The 22,289-nt window shown below is 40.2% G+C and overlaps 1 protein-coding gene across 2 annotated transcripts in view; it reads left to right on the forward strand.

Annotated features, from left to right (window-relative positions):
* ST6GALNAC3 (ST6 N-acetylgalactosaminide alpha-2,6-sialyltransferase 3) overlaps nt 1–22,289 on the forward strand; it is a 549,238-nt gene that overhangs the window by 103,890 nt on the left and 423,059 nt on the right. The window lies entirely within an intron of this gene.

A 22,289-nucleotide genomic window follows, 5' to 3' on the forward strand; every position in this document is an offset into this window, starting at 1 on the left:
TAGTATGCATCAACATATGGTCTTCTGTATGCGTCCATATAAAGTGACACCTACAGGTTTGTGTGTTTAGTCTCTCTTGTTTCTCCTTGTCGCTTTGCCTCCCGCTCTCCACTCTGAGTCCATCCAAGTAACCCATTTTAATACCTAGTTATATATTCTTCCATAATTTTTTTTTTACTTTAGCTCATTTCCAGCACTGGGGAATCAGAGATGACCAAGGCATGGACCTTCCATGGGAGAAACTCACACATAAGTGAAGGAGACAGACCAATAAGCCATTTTACAGTAGTCCCCCCTTATTCACAGTTTCACTTTCCATGGTTTCAGTTACCCACAGTCGACCAAGAAGCTGGTCCTCCTTCTGGTGTATCCTCAGAAGGTCAATAGTAGCCTAACGCTATGTGGCAGTGCCTCCATCATTTACCTCACTTCATCTCATCATGTGGGCATTTTACCATCTTACACCATCACAAGAAGAAGGATAAGTACAGTACAGTAAAATAGGTCGAGAGGAACCACATTCACATAACTTTCATTAAAGTATCTTATTATAATTGTTCTATTATTAGTAGTTACTGTTATTAATCTATTGTGCCTAATTTAGAAGTTAAACTTTATCATAGGTATGTATGTGTAGGAAAAACATAAATATTTAGAGTTGGTTATAATCCACAGTGTCAGGTATCCACTGAGAGTCTTGGAATGTACCCCCCGTGGATAAGAGGGGCTACTGTACTGTAACATAACTGTGGGTTTCTGGAATGTAAGCTCCAGGAGAGGAGGGCTTTTGTCTTTTTTGTTCTGAAGCATGTAAAACATTCCATGAAACATGGTAGGGACTCAGTAAATATTTATTGAGTGCATGTATGAACATGTCATGGAGGGAAGCATTTTTTGCCTTGTCCATGGTTTTCATTTGTGCTTTCAATCCAAATTCTACTTCTGATCCCTGGATAGCTTTGCCTACAACCTCCTGGAACACCCTGCTGCCATTTGTATTCATTCTGCAAGTGCTTTATGGAACATACACTGTTTTCCAGGTATTGTGTCAGCATTGGGGGCATAACAGTGGATAGAACACAGGCATTGTCCCTGTCCTCATGGAGGAATACTCTTCTACTCAGACAATTTGGATTCAGTTCTGTTCTGCCACACACCATCCTTATGGAATCAGCGGGATTGATTCTTTAATGTTTATGTATTTTTGAGAAACAGAGCACGAGTGGGGGAAGGGCAGAGAGAGAGGGTGGACAGAGGATCCAGAGCGGGCTATGCACTCTCAGCAGTGAGCCCGATGTGGGGCTTGAACTCATGAACTGAGAGATCATGACCTGAGCTGAAGTTGGACGCTCAACTAAGCCACCCGAGTGCCCCAACAGGATTAATTCTTAAGTATCTGAATGATAGAGAGGGCCAACATACCCCAACTGTGACCTGACCAGATGCCATACCCTATGAGTTTCTCTATAAAGACCTTCTGCCATATATTCTCATACAAAATCTACTATGTTCATCTGGCATTGTCTGTGGTGGAAAGAAGCAGACAGGTCAAAGTAAACCCACTGACCACTGGAAGAGAAAGGTCATTCACATGTGTGATCCCTCTGCTATGTACCAGGCAATCTTCTAGGGTGTTTCTTCCTTCACTTAATTTGCATAGTAACCCTGAAAGGAAAGTGGTATTTTCTCTGTTTTGCAAATGAGGCCCATTGAGGTTAGTGGGGTGTTCCAAGTTCAGGGAACAAGGGAGCAGTAGAGCTGGGATGAGAAATGAAGCCCAGTTTCCCTGCAAATTTGCTTGTCTGGGATTGTGGTGTATTCTCAAGAACATGAATAAGGGTCAGGGAGGGCTGGAGAGTGAGTTGCCCCGTGGTGCCTATTTATACCAATGCCCTGGAAATTGTACCTGCAGTCATTACCGTGGTCGTCTCCTCTCTGTAACCTCACAGGAGGGCTTTCTCGTGTTCCTCTGTAGATTTATGAGCTTGTGCATAGCACCTCCACTCTATGGCAGTCTTTAGAGTTCCCCAAGGATTCTCATAGAGATCACAATTATTTAGGTTCTAAATTACCCTTGTCCAGTTTTAAGCAGATGAGCAGTATTTTTGCCTTCTAAACAATGATTCCTGAGGCTTATTGCTGCAATAATATTACACTTAGTTTCCAAGGAAACTGCATATCCATTCCTTCCCTCCGTCTCTCTGATTTCCTCAAGGCTGAGTTTTGTTTTGTTTTTTTTTTTAACTCAAAATGTGCCATTTTAACCTCCTGCTATTGTTAAAGTTTTAGTTCCAGCACCAGTTCCTAAGAAATTACAGTTTTTTTCTGATCTTCTTATGTTTAGGATGCTTTTTTTTTGCAGAATGGCTGTGCGTTCTAAATGGCACTGAAACAAATTACTGCCTTCATTATAACACACAAGAGATGAGTATATCACACTTCACACTGATAGCTTCTTTGGCCAAAATATTCTAGTTGTTTTACGTCCTATAGTTGTATAATTGCTTTCTTGATATTCCATTGTGAGACCTGGGAGTGAAGTAAAGATTAGGCTGTGGTATACATGTATATTTCACTCTCAGTATGTATGTGCATTCCAGTTAACTGGACAGATTCAATCGATTTGTAACCTCCAGATAAATTAATTATTGGATGTAAGCATCACTTTCCTGTAGATTATGATACTGGTGACTAAAAACACTCTTGGACATTGTATAAACCACCGAATTCAGGCAGCCATGTTTACTACAAAGGGCAATAAAGTATGTACTTACTCCAGAATTCTCTGGAGTACTACGTGATCCTGCTAGAAGGTAGGGGGTAGCTGCACCACGTCACGGCATGTCAGCATGCAGACCTGCTGCTTAGGCATTATCGCTGTGTTGATTGAAGACTGTCTCTTCCTGACTCTTCAGTTTCCCCACCTCACACACACACACACACACACACACACACACCCTTTCCCATCATAGAAAAGAGTGGTGAGCAGCTCTGTGTTTCCAGAGACCCACCCCTGGCAATGTCTACAGGTCTAGAGCAGCTAATTTCCAGTCACTGTGTCCATCCCAGGGATTGCCTCAAGCCTCTGACCTTTTAATAGAGACTTATCTATACCTTAGGGGTTTTTTTTTGTTTTTTTCCCTTGAAAACACTCTGAGACTTAGCTTTTTGGGGAATGTGGAACTTGGGATCTGATTTGTTTTCAGAAATGAGTACTAATTAACAGCTACTAAATAGCAGTAGACTCAGAAATAACCTGTAGTATTTAGTAGGTAAAGGCAAAAGGGATTATTACAGTGTGTTTGGGAATAGGAAGGAATTCGTTTATGTAGGTTTGGGATTGCGAGGTCTGCTAAGGGATTGTTGTATGTGGGAAATGGATCTGCCATTTATTTAGTCTTTCAAGCACTCAGGCTGCCTGGGGTCTAACCAGGTATTAGCTTCTTGGTGGGCAGATCCATAACCAATCTTTCCAGAAGAATTGGATGGAGCCAAGAGAGTATAATCCCACACTCTTTCCCCAAAGGAGAATGGGAACAGGGATTTCCTTAAAAACTTTTTTTTAATGGTTATTTATTTGTTTTGAGAGAGAAGTGAGTGAGTAGGGGAGAGGCAGAGGGAGTGGGGGAGAGAGAGAAAGAATCCCAAGCAGGTTCCACACTGCTAGCGCAGAGCCTAATATGGGGCTTGAACTCACAAACCATGAGATCATGAACTGAGCCGAAATTAAGAGTGGGACACTTAACTGACTGAGCCACCCAGGTGGTCTAAGGGAGCCACCTTGAGAGATCCTGGCCCTCCCAAGCTGTATGTTTCTATAGAGGAATTTGTTCCTGTGCTGGGAGAATATACTTTGTGTGCCCATCTTCATGGGAGTAGACACTTAAATTCTTTTCCTGCAGTAAAGTGAATTTGTATCCTTTATTTCTATCACTACCACCCCTGGGATAAGTCCACAGCTTTAGGAGCCAGAGACCATCCATGGGCACATAAAGCCTTTCTGCCTCTTTTGTATCCCCTTTGTATGTGGTCACCCTGGGCTTCTTGTTCCCTCCTTGATCTGGGCTGAAGTCAGCAGGCCAACAGACAGTGGAGGGAAATATGGATGGCTTGGGTTCACTTGGGTCATTGTGATTAGGAAATCTAGAATGTTTTAATCTGAGAAAAATAGACATAATGAAGAATAAGGAGTAGAATGACTCATCAGAGATCAGAAGCCTGCAAAGAGTAAATCCAACAACAACAAAAAATAGTCTGAAGTTTGAAATTCCTTGATTTTAAATGGGAAATCTAGCTTAATTTGCAATTAGTTAATTTGCAATCTACTACTATGTAGTAGATGTTAATTTCTATGCTGCCCTACATGGAGGTGGGGGAGAGAAAAGCCCTTGAGAGAGAGGTACAGGTAGTGCAGGTGGAGAGAGGAAAGTGGGGCCTGGCCTGTGAAGGGTCTTATGGTCCGTGCTAAGAAGTTTGAGCATTATCTTGGAGGCTTGAAGGGACCCTGAAAGCCATAACATGGGGACTGCCATTGTGGGAACTTGATCCTGAGCCTTGCTGAAGACATGAATTTCTAGTCACTGAATCACAGTAGAATGTTGACTTCTGAGAGCTCAGTTGTGGCCGATGAAGAAAAGTCTATCTGATTGATGAATGCTCTTTTCCTTATGAGTGCCTTCTGACTTTTGGGGTAGAGTCTTAACAATCCTCATTTTAAAATGACTTATTGTGCCCTAATTGTTAATTAATACAACAAAAGTAATGTAGTACATGACACTCAAGACATTTCTCCAGTATAGTAATTGATGGTAATTTGTTCAGGAGTGTTTTGTGGTATTGGTAGGACTCAAAGACTATATTATATGCCATCTGTGTGAATAGATTGGGAGATTGAGTAGGATGAGAGTCAGGCTCAGAGATGGGAAGGAAAAATTTCACAGACCAAAGTAAAATTGTTAGAAAAGTACACAGGACACCAAGCTTTCAGCCCAGTGACTCCTTGCTGTTTCGAAATGGTTGTTAGTTCCTTCTTTGGCAAGCTTTGAGACATATGCCCAGCAGTTGGAAGGATTTAGCTTACATGATATTGAAAAATAAAGCAAGGCAAACAAAGCAGACAAAATGACATGAAAAGAACCCACACAAACAAACACAAATGAAATTATTTAGCGAGGCAATTTCTTACAAATTTCAGCTAAAATGTGCCGAAATGATTCTTGTCTGTTGTCCACAAGGGCTTCAGGAATTTGACCCACCCTTATTGAACAGATTTGTAAAATAATGTTTTCTTCATTTGTTGAAAAACTTAATTTGCTATTCAGCATAGTTATTTTACACACACAGATCTCCTCTTCATAAGACAAGGTTTGTTAGCCATCCAGTACAAACTGTGGGATTGATATGCTATTTGCCATTGTTGTTATGGATATATAGAAAGAGTAAATAAGGGTGCGCTATATTTTTTTGAGGCCCCCAGAAGCAAGGTGCTCTTACTCAAAGGACATATGTAAATGGAATAGGGCAGTTCCCCATCCCTGGTAGCTCATTAAAAAATGGATGTTGGTTCTACTAGTAGAAATAGCAGAAGTGAAATCTGAGTATAGAAACTTCCTTCTCATAGTTTGGCTTGCAGACCAACACCATCACCATCACCAGGGAACTTGTTAGAAATTCAGAATCTCTGGTCCTTCTGCAGACTTACTAACTCAGAATCTGCATTTTACTGGGCTCTTCAGTTGATCTGTTTGCACATTGAAATTTGAGAGCCACTGGTATGGACTATCCTTTCAAAACTTTGGTTGAGTGCAAAGTGGAATGGATTTGGAGAAAGCCCTTGCCAGAGATGGAGTGTGGTTTCATGGCACTTTTTTAAAAAAGATACTATTTTTTTAAGTAAACTCTACACCCAACATGGGGCTCGAATTTGCAACCCCAAGATCAAGAGTCACACTCTACCAACTGAGCCAGCTAGGTGCCCCTACTTATTTTTTTTTTAACTTGGATAAGACTTGACTATATATTTGTAGAGAAGGGGAGCTTTGGGAGTAAGAGACTGAAGAGAAGGGAGAGAAGTGGCTGAGATTCCTGTGAAGTAGGAGGGACTGAGGTGCAGATACTGGGTGAGTGACACTTGTCCTTTTGAGGTGAGAGGGAGGGAGGAAAGGATGGAAATCACAAAAATTCACCTGAATATTGAGGAAGGGTTAAGGAGGGAAGTTGGAAAGTTGAGGATAGTCAAAAATGGTGGTTTGCTTTCACTGACAATGGAGGGGAGAGTAAAAGGCAGGGTTGGTCACGGGATTAAGCAAAGTGCAGGGGCCCTTGGAAAAACACACTGATAGGGGAGACACTGTAGGGTGAGAGTAAGGAGACCTGAGTTATATAGCTTGTTTTGGCTATTCTCTTAGTCAATTCAAAACACTTTCTGCATCTCTATATTGGAAGAGTTACTCTAGATCGATCGATCTATCTATCTATCTATCTATCTATCTATCTATATTAAACTACAGTGCTAGGCATCATGTAATTAAAGAAACTAATACAATGCTGTTCCAAAATGTGGGACTGTATTGACTAGTTTTTTGAAAATTTTAATTCTAGTCTAGTTAACATTGTGTTATATTAGTTTCAGGTGTACAATATAGTGATTCACCAATTGTATATATTACTCAGTACTCATCACAGTAAGTGTACTCTTAATCCCCTTTACCCATTTCACCCATCCCTCCACCCACCTCACCTCTTGTAACAATCAGTTTATTCTCTATAGTTAAGAGTCTGTTTTTTGGTTTGTCTCTTTTTTTTTCTTTGTTTTGTTTTTTAAATTCCACATATGAGTGAAATCATATGGTATTTGTCTTTCTCTGACTGACTTATTTCACTTAGCATTATACTCTCTAGATCCACTCATGTTGCAAATGGCAAGATTTTATTCTTTTTTATGGCTGAGTAATATTCCAGTGTATATATTCCAGTGTGTGTGCGCGCGCGCGCGCGCGCGTGTGTGTGTGTGTGTGTGTGTGTGTGTATACCATTTCTACTTTATTCATTTACCTATTGATGGACACTTGGGCCACTTCTATAATTTGGCTCTTATAAAGAATGTTACAATATATATATAGATGTACATATATCTTTTCAAATTAGTGTTTTTGTATTCTTTGGGTAAATATCCAGTAGTGGAATTACTGGACCATATGGTAGTTCTATTTTTAATTTTTTTGAGGTGCCTCCATACTGTTTTCCATAGTGGCTGTACCAGTTTACATTCCCACCAGTAGTGCACGAGGGTTCCTTTTTCTCCACATGCTGGCCAGCACTTGTGTCTTATGATTTTGATTTTTAACCATTCTGACAAGTGTGAGGTGATAGCTCATTGTGGTGTTTTTTTAAGGTTTTATTTTTTTTTATTTTTTTTAACTTTTTTTTTTTTCCAACGTTTATTTATTTTTGGGACAGAGAGAGACAGAGCATGAACGGGGGAGGGGCAGAGAGAGAGGGAGACACAGAATCGGAAACAGGCTCCAGGCTCCGAGCCATCAGCCCAGAGCCTGACGCGGGGCTCGAACTCACGGACCGCGAGATCGTGACCTGGCTGAAGTCGGACGCTTAACCGACTGTGCCACCCAGGCGCCCCTAAGGTTTTATTTTTTAAGTAACTTCTCTTATGCTCACAACTCTGAGATCAAGAGTCACATGCTGTTATCATCTGAGCCAGCCATGTGGCCATCTCACTATGGTTTTGATTTGCATTTCCCTGATGATGAGTGATGTTGGGCATCTTTTTATATTTATGTTGGCCATCTTGCATTGGCAAATTAATGCTTTATTATTTCTAAAAACCCAGAGCATCTTTATACATGAGCAAATTTTCTTCAAAGCCCACTATCTGCATGTAAGAGATGGAGAATCTTGGGCATAGATGTGTGATAGATTTTGCCCATAGTTATGAACTGAGGTTATGTACCAGACGCCACTGGCTTCCAGCTAGAAGTTCCTTCCACTAGACTATTTACATTTCATGATTTATCAAGAGCCTGCCTGCACTCTACTTGACTTGGGAAAGGAATTTTTGAGGAGCCCTGCTCTCACAGAACATCTGTGAGAGCCTAAGGAAAAGCTAGAGAGACATTTTAATATTTTATTATCTTGACACACAGCCTCAGAGGCCTGCCCCTTCCAGTGCCACTGCCAATAGGAAGTCATAGCTGCTTTTCATCCTTCTGGTGGTTTCTTGTTGCTGGGGCCTGTGTTGTGGTAAGAGGATGGTTTGCTTCCGAGGCCAGGTGGTTCAAATATCCTGCCTGCCTTAACTAAAATATTCACGGCAATGTGCTTCTCAGCACTGTGGATCATTTTTCAAAGCATTTCACTGCTTTTTCTCTTTGATCAGGAAAAATCACTTAACAGTGAGACTGGAATCTACTTTCATAGACTCCCCTGTGTCCTTGTTCTCACCTACTGGTCTTTACTTCTCTGAAGAATCTGACCTTATGAATTAAATTCTTTTTGATTGTAACATTAGTCAGCTGAATTGGGAAACTGGGGACTTTTGTTTATTGATCTCTTTTATCGTCTGCTTTTTTTTGCCTGTAAAGGTCATTTTTCAATTTCTCCAGAAGGTAATTCTCCTTCTCTTAGTAATTCTCAACAAACACTAAGCTCAGGACGTTCATATAAAAGCCAGAATAAACATTTAAGTTTAGGAGTGTCATATAAAAACTAGAAATCTTTGTGCTTTTGAGTGTTTCTTAAATTGGGTAGGAAAAAATATCTAGTAATGAAAGCAGCAGATTCTTCTACCCTATGCAGGGTCCACAAAAGAAAGACGTGGCCCCTTCTCTTTAGGAATCTAGACTTGGAAGACTTCTCTTCATCCTTTGGTGAAAGCGTAAATGTCACTTTCTCAAAGATGGCTGCCTTAGTGTCTATTTCCCTTTCAGTCTACGTTAGGTGTCCCTTTTATATCTTCTTCTGACATTCTTGACTTCCTCAACAACATTTAACACAACTATTGTTGTGTATTTTTTTGAATAATTATTTGTTGAAAGTTGACTCTCCCATCCTTCCTTCCCCAGACTATAAGCTCCATGATGTCAGGAGCCTTGGTGGAACTGTAGTAGATACTAAATACATGTTGTTAAATAAGTAATGATAATAACAGAATATTTATTCTGCTTGTTGTATGCCAGCAGCTGTGCTAAATGCTTTACCCATCTTATCAATCCTTTGTCTTAGTCTGGTCAGGCTGCCATAATAACATACCATAAGATGGGTGGCTTAAACAGGGGAAATTTATTTTCTTACCATTCTATAGGTTAGAAGTTCGCAATAAGGTCTGGCTGATTTGGTTTCTAGTTGGGGTTCTTTCCCTGGCTTATAGACAGCCACCATCTCCTGATATCCTCACATAGCATAAAGAGAGACACATGGCTTTCTGGTGTCTCTTCTTGTAAGGAATCTAATTCCATAAGATAAGGGTCCCACCTTCATGATCTCATTTTACTTTAATTACTTCCTGATTCCAAATACAGCCTCATTGGGGTTTAAGTCTTAGCCTTTGATTTTTAGGGGGACACATATAGCTCCCAACAACCCTAATGAAGTAGGTGCTGTGATTATCTCTGTTTTACAGATGAAGAAACCGAGGCTGAGAGCAAGGAGTCTGCCCAGGTCACACTAGTTAACCAGCTGGGTCATAGTTACTTGTATACTCAAATTGGGCCTACAAAGGTGTAAAGGTGTGTACAATGAGGGGCTATAGATTAAGAAGTGATTAGAATTGGTTGGGTATAAACCAGGGAAGACTTTTGGAAGAGAAGTAATCTGAGATACTGAGTAGGATCTTACAGAACTGTGTGAAAGGCAGAAGGTTCTACAGACTGCTTAAACCTTGTATCTTAGAACCTCATTATACTCCTCAAAAGTATTGAGACGCTTACAAAACTTTTGTTTATGTGAATGATATCTATTGATATTTATAGTATTAGAAGTTAAAACTGGAAGATTTTAAAAATATTTATTCATTTATTTTATTTTTAAAAAATTTTTAATGTTTTTTAAATTTATTTTTGAAAGAGAGAGAGAGAGCACAAGTGGGAGAAAGGCAGAGAGAGAGGGAGACACAGGATCTGAAGCAGGCTCTTAGTTGTCAGCACAGATCCAACACAGGGCTCAAACTTGTGAGCCATGAGATCTTGACCTGAGCCGAAGTCAGATGCTTAACCTACTGAGCCACCCAGGCGCCCCTTTGTTGTTAAGTCACTTAAAAGTAATAATAATTAACTCATTACATGTTAGCACAAATAATATATATTTAAGAGAAGTAATCTTATCTTCCAAAATAAAAGTTAGTGAGAATGTTAACAGAATTTTTGTTCATTTGTTTTTGCAAATCTCTCTAATGTCTGTTTTAATAGAAGACAGCTGGATTTTCTTATCTGCTTCTCCATTCAGTCTGTTGCGGTATGTTGTGTTGGTTGGAGTAGATGAAGAAAATTCGGACTTACGTAGGTATGTAGTTGGAAAGGGATGAGCATTTGAATAGCCTTTTCAGATAATTGTGGCCATTCTGCTTTGTTATTGCAGTGGAAGTCCAAGTGGTAGTTTTTTAAAGGTTAGTTGCAGTGTGAAATCTGAAACTGAATCAATGAACTTTTCATATTCTGTTCTGTTAAAATCCATTGGTCTAGCTTGCACTTCGGATGGATTTTTTACCCACGTATGATTTTGTAACATCTCGAATTGGTCATTTGAGAATACCGGTTCACTGAGTTAATGCAGATCTTTCAAATGTTGACACATTTCATTACACAATAGCCAAAGATCGCATTTCTTAATATCATCACTCAAATATCTCATCAGAAACGTCTTTTAAGTACAGGGAAGCCATCAAGCTCTTGGTGGCTGATACCAGGTTTATAAAATCCTAATTTTCATTTAAAACTAGATTTTTATCATCCACATCAAATACTGTTGGTTGTTTTTCTTGAAGTGGTAGGATTACTTCATTCATTTTCAAGCAAATGCCTGCCACATGCCTGTATCTACATAATGGTACTTTGTTTTCCATTTGAGTACAAATTACGTACGATGAAGAAAGCAGCTAGTTGAACTCACAACCCAGTTGCACAAGTGCTTTTCCTTGTGACAGCCATCATATTTGCACATGTACAAGTGCTTTATGCTTTTTTCCCCATTTCATCATAGAATATTAAAAGGATGTGTACTCAGGGTTAAGAAAGTTAATAATTCTTACTGCTCCATTAAGAACACTCTTAAGTGAAACTGCTATTTATTTTATTGCGAGTGCATGGCCTTGAGGCTAGAGAACTACAAGTAGTTTGGTTCCAGCGCCTTAATTCATGCGAGGGCACTAGCACCCGCTGTTGCTTTTGTACTTTTGGCACCAATGTTAACAAAGGGAAAAAGGCAGATACACCTTAGTATCATTACAGAACCAGTTTTGAGTCCGTAGCCCCCTACTGGGGTCTCATGGACTCTCCCCTTCCCCGTTCCAAGATCTGTGGCCTGTCCTTTGAGAACTCTAGGGCTCTAGGAATTCTGACATGGGATAAGTTACATAAAGGAAGTCAGGAGCAGGCCTGCACCTGGTTTGAGTATAAAGTTCAGGGATTAGCAACTCTGAAATGAGTGTGGCGTGGGGACAGGCAACCCTTAGATGAGATTGGTAAGAGGGAGAAAGGTTTTAGCAAAGAGTCCTAATGCTCAGAAGCTCAGATTCTGGGGTGATTTCTCCTCCAGGAAAATCAGGAGTTTCCAAAATTTGTTGGGACAGAATGATACTGTCCATGTGTTTTCTCATCTGTAGAATGGGACTGTAATAGGGTTAGTATTTTTTGAGTTAGTGTCTACACAGCTTAGAACAGGGTCTGGTACACAGTACGACCTATCTAAATGTTGTTATTGTGAAGATGGAATTTTGCTATGGTTATAGGATGAATTAGCGGGCTGTCCTCAAACATCAGCAGATGGCAGAATGCCGTGCAGGGCACTCTGTTTAAACAAAGATTGCCAGGCCCTACCTCTGGAGTTTCTGATTAAGGAACCCTGAGATGGGCCCATAAATTTGTATTTCTCTCAAGTTCCTGGGTGATACTAATGTTATTTTTCTGGGTAGCATGTTTTCTTGTAACTCTGAATCAGAGGAATTCACTCGGTGTCCCTTTTCTTTCCCACTTAACCAAGCCAGTACCTACTACCCTGATAGCCTTAGGTGGAAAATGATGTCTATTTATTCTTCGTGTGTGGTTTGATTTGTTTCATTTAATTTTGCCCAAGAATTGAAAATTTCCCTGCTTGTTCTTGTGTTTTTATTTTCTCAGACCAATAAACTGATGTAGTATTTACGTTTTTAAACATGCTCTCTTTTGCTGGGTTTAATTGCTATTAAAGCCAGGTGACTGGGTTCCAAAAATTCACCTGATTGCCAATGGTTTTACTCACCAGCATAATTTCAACAGCTCTAATGAAGCACTCTAATGTCACAGAACATCTTGGCACTTTTTCTGAACTTGCCATAGCTTACTTTCTTTGGGGGCTCAGAAGTATAGATAAGGCTGCTGATTTTAAGCTGCTCCTGAAGATGTGCTAACTGAAGAGTATTGGCAGTTTGATGATTACCACTGATGTTCATGTAAAATTGTACATTCATTTAACAAATGAATGCCGGGGCGCCTGGGAGGCGCAGTCGGTCAGGCGTCCGACTTCAACCAGGTCACGATCTCGCGGTCCGGGAGTTCGAGCCCCGCGTCAGGCTCTGGGCTGATGGCTCAGAGCCTGGAGCCTGTTTCCGATTCTGTGTCTCCCTCTCTCTCTGCCCCTCCCCCGTTCATGCTCTGTCTCTCTCTGTCCCAAAAATAAATAAACGTTGAAAAAAAAATTAAAAAAAAACAAAAAAACCCAAATATGTGAGTGCCAATCATGTGCTAGGCTTTGTGGTAGATGCTGAGAACCAAACAAAAGCCAAGATGGTTACCAACCAGTCTGAGTCACTGACAAATCAACAGGCAATCATAAAACAGGGAAGGATTGGGAGCTGGTTGGGCCGAGGGGCCACCTAATTCATGGGGTGGGCAGGGGCATTTTCCTAGGATAAGTGATATTGGAGCTGAAACCTTAAGGGTGACTTTGAATTAGTCAGGTGAAGAAAGCAGGGAAACTATGGGAACAGCATTCCAGGCTAACACATAGTATGTAGGGAGACCTGGAAGAGAGTGAGAGCACAATGTCTGAGAAGGAGTTTAATTTGGCTGGCTCATTAAGGTTGGGTCAAGGAGGGTCGTATAGAAGGTGGGAAATCACAAGAAGGTGGAAAGGTTAGGCAATTCCCCCATATGTCTTCCGTGTTTTTCAGTTTTAGCACTAGTGACATTTTGGGCCAGATAATTCTTCATTTGGATAGAAGTGGGGTGGCTGTCCTAAACAGTATAGGATGCTCAGCAGCATCCCTGGTCTCTGTCCTAGATGCCAGTGGCAATCCTCCTTAGTTCTGACAACCAAATATGTCTCCAGACATTGCCAAATGTTCCTTGGGAGTGGATGGAGGGGGGTGGGGGGAGGGGTGTGTGGTAAAATTGTCCCTGATTCAGAACCATTGTTAACCAAATTTTCCTTTGTAGTAAGAGCAGTGGAGGAAAGTTGTAAAATTTTATTCAGGTGAGTGACATTAACAGATTTATACTTTTGGACAGTCACTATGGTAGCAATGTGGAGAATGATTGGGGGTTGGCAAGACTGGAGACCTGAAACAGGTTAGAGTGGTTTTGTAGCAGTTTGGGTGCTTAGATCAAATACCAGCCATTTGATCTAAGGTAGTGGCTGTAGGGATAGAGAGAAGTATATAGATAGACTTGAGATATATTTTGGTGATAGAATTGACAGATATTGGTGACTAATTCTACACGAATAGTGAGGAAAAGAGAGGAATCATGGCTGATTCAAAGTGTTTGGCTTGGGTTTTGAAAAAGATGGTGGTGCTATTCACTGATTAAGGAAGCACAGGAGAAAGAACAGATTTATTTGGGAGGATCAGAGGAGACTGTCTTAGATTTTAGATATGAAAATTTGAAGTTCCTTGGGAGAGCCAAGTGGAGCTTTTCATCTGTAGGTGCAGCTTTGGTTCTGGAACTTAGGAGACATATCTGAGCCAATCCGTAACTAGATGGAAGTTGAAACTCTGGATGAGCCTGAGGGAGAATACATTGAGTGTGAAGAGCAGGGAACTAAGTTCAGCTCCCAGCGAGAGAAGGAGGGACTGATGAAAGAGGGAATGTGGAGGAGGAAAACCAGAATGTAACAGTGTCAGGGGAGTTTAGAAGAGCTTAGCTCTATGAAGAGGAGCAAATTTTGTGTGCATGGCTCAGAGTCCTTTCTTTCCTTTGGTGGATTTAAGTTTCATTTGATCCTAGATACTCAGTAGGGTCATTTTACAGTTATTGGGACATCCAAGAAACAGAGGGTGTGATTGGTATGGAGATCGCCACGTTTACCTCTGATATAACCCAAGGAGAGACTCTGAGTCATAACATCTGGAGTTGAAGACAGATGCCGTGCTTCTGCGGGATTGATGTGGCCCAGCCTGCTGAATTATGTAGTAGGCTTTGTAATGGAGACAGATTTCCTGAGCCAGAGATCACTTGCCACTTCCTTAAAAAAACTCCTTTGGAGTTGATGAGTAGTGGAACTGGGTTTCTGTTTTATAAAAGCCACTTTTGATGAAAAAGTAATAGTTTTAATTTAGAGATCACGTAGCTATCACCAAAGGGTTATGATGTCATATAACCAAGTCTCTAAGATCAGCTTTGTATAATATTGTATGATTTTTTTTCCTGAGTGGTTGCTCCAGATACCTAACCTTTGAAAGCAGTAATGTATTATTTACATGAAACTAAGATCCAGTGCATTCTAAATGGTTGTGATTTATCATGACTATTTCAGAATTGGGTCCTGTGGCCATATGCTAATTTGACTTTAAGGAAATTCTGTGCCGTGTACTTGGATTTCATGCTTTAAAATTTCAGCAATAGTTTCAATGCTCTATTAATTAAAATAAGATGCTTCATAACTTTTCCCACATAATATGGAATGCACTCAGTAGCTCATCTTTGAATTTAAAACCCTTACAAGCCTTACATTTTCTGGTCTGGCAATTTTTGTTTTTTTTTTTTCTAATTTATGCTTCCCATTTGTTCTGAAGGAGTTGGGAAGTTGAGATTTACAGCCATCCCCAACTAGAAGAGTTAAGACGCTTGATTAAGTAAAAGCTTATTTGTGTATTCAAATGGAAGACCATAGCTGGGCAAACTAAAATTTGTGCTCACTTTGTAGTGGTTATCTCCCGAATTTAGTGCTGTATCCCCTTCCTGGAAGTTCCACCTGTTCACTAGCCACATGGTAACTACGAGAGAAGCCATTTTTGTATAATACAACTTTTCAGCAGTGACTGAGTGAACCAGAAGTAGGCCTCTAATCCTAGCTCTGCTAAGTCAGCCCCTGTATCTAGGATTTTGTAATTGGGTCTACCAAATTTTCAGTATGTTTTGGATGTGGCCATTTTCTTCTGTGTAAATAGGGAAATTAAGAAAGCAGATTTACAGAAATAGAAGAGTAAAGGGAAAGAAGCAGAGACTAGCAACAGAGAGAAAGGACTCCCAGACTTCCCTGGGGCATCTCAATCCCTAGTTCCAGTCAGTGTCCAAGACCTCGTTCCTCCATGCTTTTGGGACCTCTCACAGACAAAGATTCCTGTATCTTTCCAATAAAGAGGGTTGCAGGAGACCCTTATATCCTTCTAATAAATCACCTTGTGTGCTTGAATTACCTCTGATGGTTTCTTGCTCATGGAGCGATGAAATGGGATACATTACCTAGAGTTTTGTTTCTTGAATGGATGGTGGTTATAATATTCTGATTATATCCTTAAATCCAACTTTTTTATAAGTTGGCTTTTACTTGGCTTTAGGTTGAGCTAGTCTTTGGTTTAAACGTTACTGATATTTTCTGAAAAGTTACAACCGTAAGTATAAGAAAAGTAACAATACACACAAAGTTTGAAGTAAGATTCTTAAAACAAAGGAAATATGTGTGTGTGCATAAGCAATGATTGGTTCTAGGTCTAGTAATGCAGACCTTTGAAAGTTTGATGTGCAGACAAGAAGAGAGTACAGTCTGTCAGTGGTAGTTAGGAGGCAGTAGGTGTGGTGACCAGAAGTACCTTTGGGATGAAAGGTCTTTTCCAACCCTTCTCCCAAGAGAGTTTGTTTCTTATTCTCTGGTCCTATTCCTCTTTGTTCCTTGAAACAAGTGCTTTGGGATCCCAGCCTAATCAGGGCCCTTTGATCACCTAATATTTTTAATCATTGGGAAGAAGACTGCTCTTGCATCTTTGACATTTGAAGATTATTGATAATAAATATCCTCACAAGATTCCTATGTCCATAGGATAGTAATGCAAAGCCAAAATATATCCCAATGTATCTAGTGTTCCTTTTTTATTATTCAGAAATTGTGAATAAATATAGGCTTATATGTCTGTGTGTAAATATATATTGGTATGTAGACACATGTATTTATATGTGGTGATACATTTATATCTCTGTATGTTTAGAAGGGTGTTGTGATAGATAGCCTCCAAAGATTACTTCCGAGAAGTGGGATTGACAGAGCAAGGGAGGGAATTTTCATTTTTTTGCCTTAATTTTTTTCCAGTTTATTTATTTTGAGAGAGAGAGAGAGAGAGAGAGAGAGAGAGAGAGAGAGAGAGAGAATCCCAAGAAGGTTCCTCACTGTCAGCACAGAGCCCAGAGCCTGATGTGGGGCTCAAACTCGTGAACCTGTGAGATCATGACCTGAGCCGAAATTAGGAGTCAGACGCTCATCCAAATGAGCCACTCAGGTGCCCCACCTTAATTTTTTAAGTGACATTAGAATTACATTTATCCAAGCTTTTTATTACTATAAAAAGAAAAGTTTAAAGTTACTTATTTGTGGTATGAAAGATCAGTGGTTGTACTTAACCTAAAAAGTAAGCACTTACCTAAGTACGGTTACTTCCTAAATAGGTTGTTGGAATCGTGAGCATGCACGCATGCGTGTAGGGGTGTAAAGAAAATGATAATTGACTTCTAACTATAAAAATTTAGGAGGGACGCCTGAGTGGCTCAGTCGGTTAAGCATCGGACTTCAGCTCAGGTCATGATCTCACGGTCCGTGAGTTCGAGCCCCGCATCAGGCTCTGTGCTGACAGCTCGGAGCCTGGAGCCTGCTTCAGATTCTGTGTCTCCCTCTCTCTCTGCCCCTCCCCTGCTCATGCTCTGTCTCTCTCTGTCTCAAAAATAAATAAAAATATTTAAAAAAATGAGGAATTTTATATCTGTCATGTATAAGTGTTTTAGGGAAGTGAAAATTGTGAAAATCTACTTCTGTTATTATGTAATTTCCAATTAGGTATTGGCATCATATTGGCTTTTATGTGGCTTGTTTTTATTTTCTAAATGTCAGTTATGCTTATTTAATTAAAACCTTGTAAGGTGACTTTTACAATCTCACGTCATATCATCCTGGTATGGCCTTTAGAATCCCAAAGTAAGGGTCTTAGGAACTCTTAGGTACCCTTACTGTGTTCTCATAAGTGATATCCTGTATGTGTCCATATAAATGAGCATGCACATTAAAATATGTCAGGGAGACGGAAATCCAAGAAGATGGCCCAAGTTTTTTTCAGTGGAAATATGAGTGAGTGCTATTTCTTGGAAAAGAAGAAAAATAGTTGCAAAATTGGTGATAAAGGGTCATATTTCTTGATTTTGTTACTTGTTGGATCTTTGATTTGGGACAAGTTATTTAACCTTTCAGAATCTTAGGTTTTTCATCATTCATTCATTCATTCATCCATCGATGATCCAAAAAATCTGGCTTGGAGCTTGCAGTCTACATTGCTTCTACAATTTTAGTTTGCATCGTAATCACCTACAGAGCTTGCTAACACAGATTACTGCACTCTGCCTCCACATTTCTGATTTAGTGGCTCTGGGGTGAGGGCCCAGCATTTGTGTTTCAAGCAAGTTCGCAGATGATGCTGATGATGCTGGCCCCAGAACCACACCTTCAGGGCCGCCTGTCTAGCACTTGCTGGTATGAATCCAAGTTGTCAAATTCCAACTGTGTTAAGGGCTGAAGAGGAGAGGGTCCTGGTGCTAGAATAGAGCAGATGAATTTTGAGAGGTTAGGCAAGACTTCCCTGATTAAGCAACTCTTGAGCTGAAGGAATTGTTGAGAATAAGTGGGTGAAGGAGGAATGAGGTTGGTGAAGGGCAGCTCTTCAGATGGAGGTTTTGAGGAGGGAGCACGGACCATGCCAGAAATGGGCTGGCTGTAGTACTGACAACTAGGGAGATGGGAGGAAGTTATGAGTTGAAGCTGGAGGATGGATGGGGGCCAGTGCAGAGTCATGTTAAGGATTTTGTCCCTTACTCAAAGGTCAGTGGGAAAGCATTAATGTTTCCAAGGAGAAAAATGGGGGAAGGAAGAAGAGTGGAGTGGAAAGCAGCGATAGGATCTATTTAGTGTTTTAAGACAAATCACTTTATCATTTGGCTGCAGTGTTGAGAACATGAATGTGAGGAGACAAGGGTTAGGGGTGCCTTTTAAAATAGGGTTAGGGGCACCTGGGTAGCTTAGTTGGTTGAGCATCCAACTCTTGATTTCAGTGCAGATCATGATCCTGGGGTTGTGGGATCAATCCTCGAGTCAGGCTCCACACTGAGTATGAAACCTGCTTAAGACTCTCTCTCTCCCTCTGCCTCTCTTCCCTGCTTATGCTGTCTCTCTCTCTCTAAAATAAATTTTTAAAAAAGTTTAAAAAATTGGGTTGATAATACACAAGGTTGGGTCACCTATGTGGCTCAGTGGATTAAGCATCCAACTTCAGCTCAGGTCGTGATCTTGCAGTTTGTGAGTTTGAGCCCCACTTCGGGCTCTGGAGCCTGGAGGAGCCTGCTTCGGATTCTGTGTCTCCCTCTCTCTCTGCCTTTGCCCAGCTTGTGCTCTGTCTCTCCCTCTCTAAAAAATAAATAAACTTAAAAAAATCTAAAATAAATAATAATACACAAGGTTGATGGGGTGGAGAAATAATACAGGTAAAAAGCTTGGTACTGACACAAAGTAAGTGCTCAATGTTAGCTGCTGTTATAATTAATAAAAACAAATATTTTGAGACCCAGAAGTTATCAGGACCACAAAAAGTGACATAAAAATATCATTATACTTGAATTTTTAGGCTTCTCCTACTATACCTCAGCTAGAGTAGCCTTTGAAAATGTGGCAGTGTATAAAAAAGAAAGGGAAAAACCCCACAGATTACTAAATCCTTATGTTGAGACTGAGAACCTGAAAGCAAAAGAGAATTCATCATTGAGATGGAAACTGAATTTATAGGTGGTTGTATGGCTAGTTGGCGCTGATGACAATTATTTGTAGTTCTCTTGAGTGTAGAAAAAAATAATGGTTTCTCTACTTTGGCATCTAACATGTAGGTTGTAGGGAGAAAATCGCTGTTTAAAAAAGGAGGACCACAAAGAATAAACTGTATTTCTGTGGAGCTACTAAATTAAAAGAGTAAGAGGGAAATTAAGGGTAAAAATGGGAGGAAGTCAGAGGTCTCAGCAGAAAGGTGGTACAGTGCCTTTGAGCAGTATCATTTGGGATGCTAACAGGAAGACATGCAAAATGGCAAGAATTTGTCCTTGGATGCAGATTGGCAATTTCCAGTTTATAATTACTAATAACCTCCATGTACACGGCATTCAGCATGTGTAAAATATATTGGCAAATGCATTAGTGAATTTAACTATCCCAAAGCTCTGGGAGCATTGACTTGGTAAAATAACGGAATCCCCATTAAAGCAAAGGTAATTAACTGACTCAGCACTCCTTATGGGTAAAGTGACTCGATGTCAGAGATAACTGTGAAGGACACAGAGGGCAAATCTGGGGAATTATCTGGCTACAATAGAAGGAAGACACACAGAGAGACAGAGCCATGCATGTACCATTGACTTCGAGTTTAACTCAAAGGCAATGTTCTTTACCTAGAGAGTGGGGGAAAATCATTGATGTTTCTAAGGGAGTCCTTTAAGTTGGTATGGATGGATTATGCGTGTATTGTGTGTGTGTGTGTGTGTGTGTGTGTGTGTGTGTGTAGACATATGTGCAAATACAGACATATATATTTAGCTCTAAGGCTTTAAAGAAGTTCACGCAAGTATTTATTGTGAACCTTCTTTGTGTAAGGCCTCTGCAAGGTTTTGGAGGGGGAATATATATGGGCGAAGCCCTAAGCTTTGCTTTTATAAGGCTGAGCATCAAGTGAGAGTGAAGACCACCCCCACCCTTTCCAAGTCCTTCTGCCTTAGCGTCCTCAAGTCATGGCTTTCATGAAACTCTGCAGGAGGTACTGAAGAATGTGTGGTTAAGTTGTTGGTAATGGAAGTAGATGTGATATTACATAACATGAAATGAGAGGAGGGAAGTGTGAAGTGTCTGCAATCAGAGACTGCCTGTTCTATGCTGATGAAACCAGGCAGCCTTGGATGTTGAGATCAGTGTTTTCTATGAAAAATCTGCCCAGTGTCTTAAAATGTAGGCAAGTCATCTGTATGTGGCCTTAGTGCATTGCATTTTTTAAGTACTGATTTATTAAGTATATATTGACATGCTCTTTGGGCCATTGGTGTTAAATACGGAGATCTAAATGTTCTTCAGTTCATCTTAATTGTGAAGCAATTGCCTGTCAAGTAAGGATATACTTCCTGAGATAATCAGGTCTTTAGCTTTATAGGGATCCACGCACAGTAAGTACTTTTAACATGTAATTAACACTTTATTGGTCCTGATTAATTTGCGGGAAGATGTAGAATGAGAGTTTAGAATATTTCAAATGAAACTGTTATTATATGTTAAAAAAAAAGTTAATGACTCTCATCCATGTGCAAATGCTGGGCTAGGTCTTAGGGTATATGTCAAAGGAATATAAGGTTGTTCCCAGCCTTGGCTTCAAAGTAGTCACCTGGAGAACTTTAGAAAAATTTTGAGACCCAGGCTAAATAAACTCAGATCAATGAAAGCTACACTCAGATCAATGGAGGCAGCACTCAGATAAATGAATGATACACTCAGATCAATGAAGGACACACTTATATCAATGAAGGCAGCACTCAAGTCAAAGGAGGGGCACTTAGATCAATAGAGGGCACCTAGATCAATGAAGGACACATTGAGATCAATGAAGGACATACTCAGATCAATGAAGGTAGCACTCAGATCAATTAAATCATAGTCTCTGGAGAGGGTCTTATACATCAGTAGTTTGTAAATCTCCCCAGATGATTCCAGTGTGCAGCCACCTGTGAGAACTAGATCAAAGCTCTGGAGAGTTCTAAAAATGACCCAGTATCAATTATATAAAGCTCTGGGGATCAGGTTGGGGTTAGTAAGTTTTATAACCTCCCTAGGTGATTCTGATGCACATTGAAGGAGTAGTACCAGTGGTATAGACCTTGCCCTCCTGAGGATTACTATCAAATGAGGGGAAAAGGTGACTTAATTTGTGAAACTGTTGAGGAAAAGTACACGAAAGTCTAAGTTTGAATGCCAAAAAATGAATAAAAGCAATTAATGATAAGAAAATATAAATAGTAAATATTTAATGAATAAATAAAAATGATATGTATTTAGCATGCTGATTCAGATGGGGATGTAGGAATTCTTGGAAATTCCTTTTTGTATCATACATTTTCACCATTTGTTCTACATTATAGATTAAAACTTGATCCTCTTATCTGACAGAATTACCCTAAATTCGAAAGTGGAAGAGTTGACATTGAGAACTGCTCCATTAATATGGTTTCTAAGCAAGCTTAGTTTCTGTTTGTAGGGGCAGTAGGGTGGATCCAGGCTGGCAGGGCTGGCAGGGCTATGATGGTAGGAGTCCTTTTTATTTTACTGCGGAGGTGGGAACAAGTGTGTGTGTAGCGGGGGTGGGGGGCAGAGGGGAAAGTCATTGCCTGGATATCCAGGATCATTTTTCCCAAATGTACACTATTCAGAAAGTCCCATATTGTAGAACGTGTGTCTTAATGCCGAAATCAGGCAATAGCCATCTTTTTGGATGGGATGTGGGGAGATTTACTTGATAGAACTTTAAGAAAATTGAATGAGAGATGCTATTGGAGAGTTCTTTGGATTTCCACAGTACTCCATCAGAGTACCAA

Source organism: Prionailurus bengalensis, chromosome C1, assembly GCF_016509475.1.
Source record: "Prionailurus bengalensis isolate Pbe53 chromosome C1, Fcat_Pben_1.1_paternal_pri, whole genome shotgun sequence".
Taxonomy (NCBI): domain Eukaryota; kingdom Metazoa; phylum Chordata; class Mammalia; order Carnivora; family Felidae; genus Prionailurus; species Prionailurus bengalensis.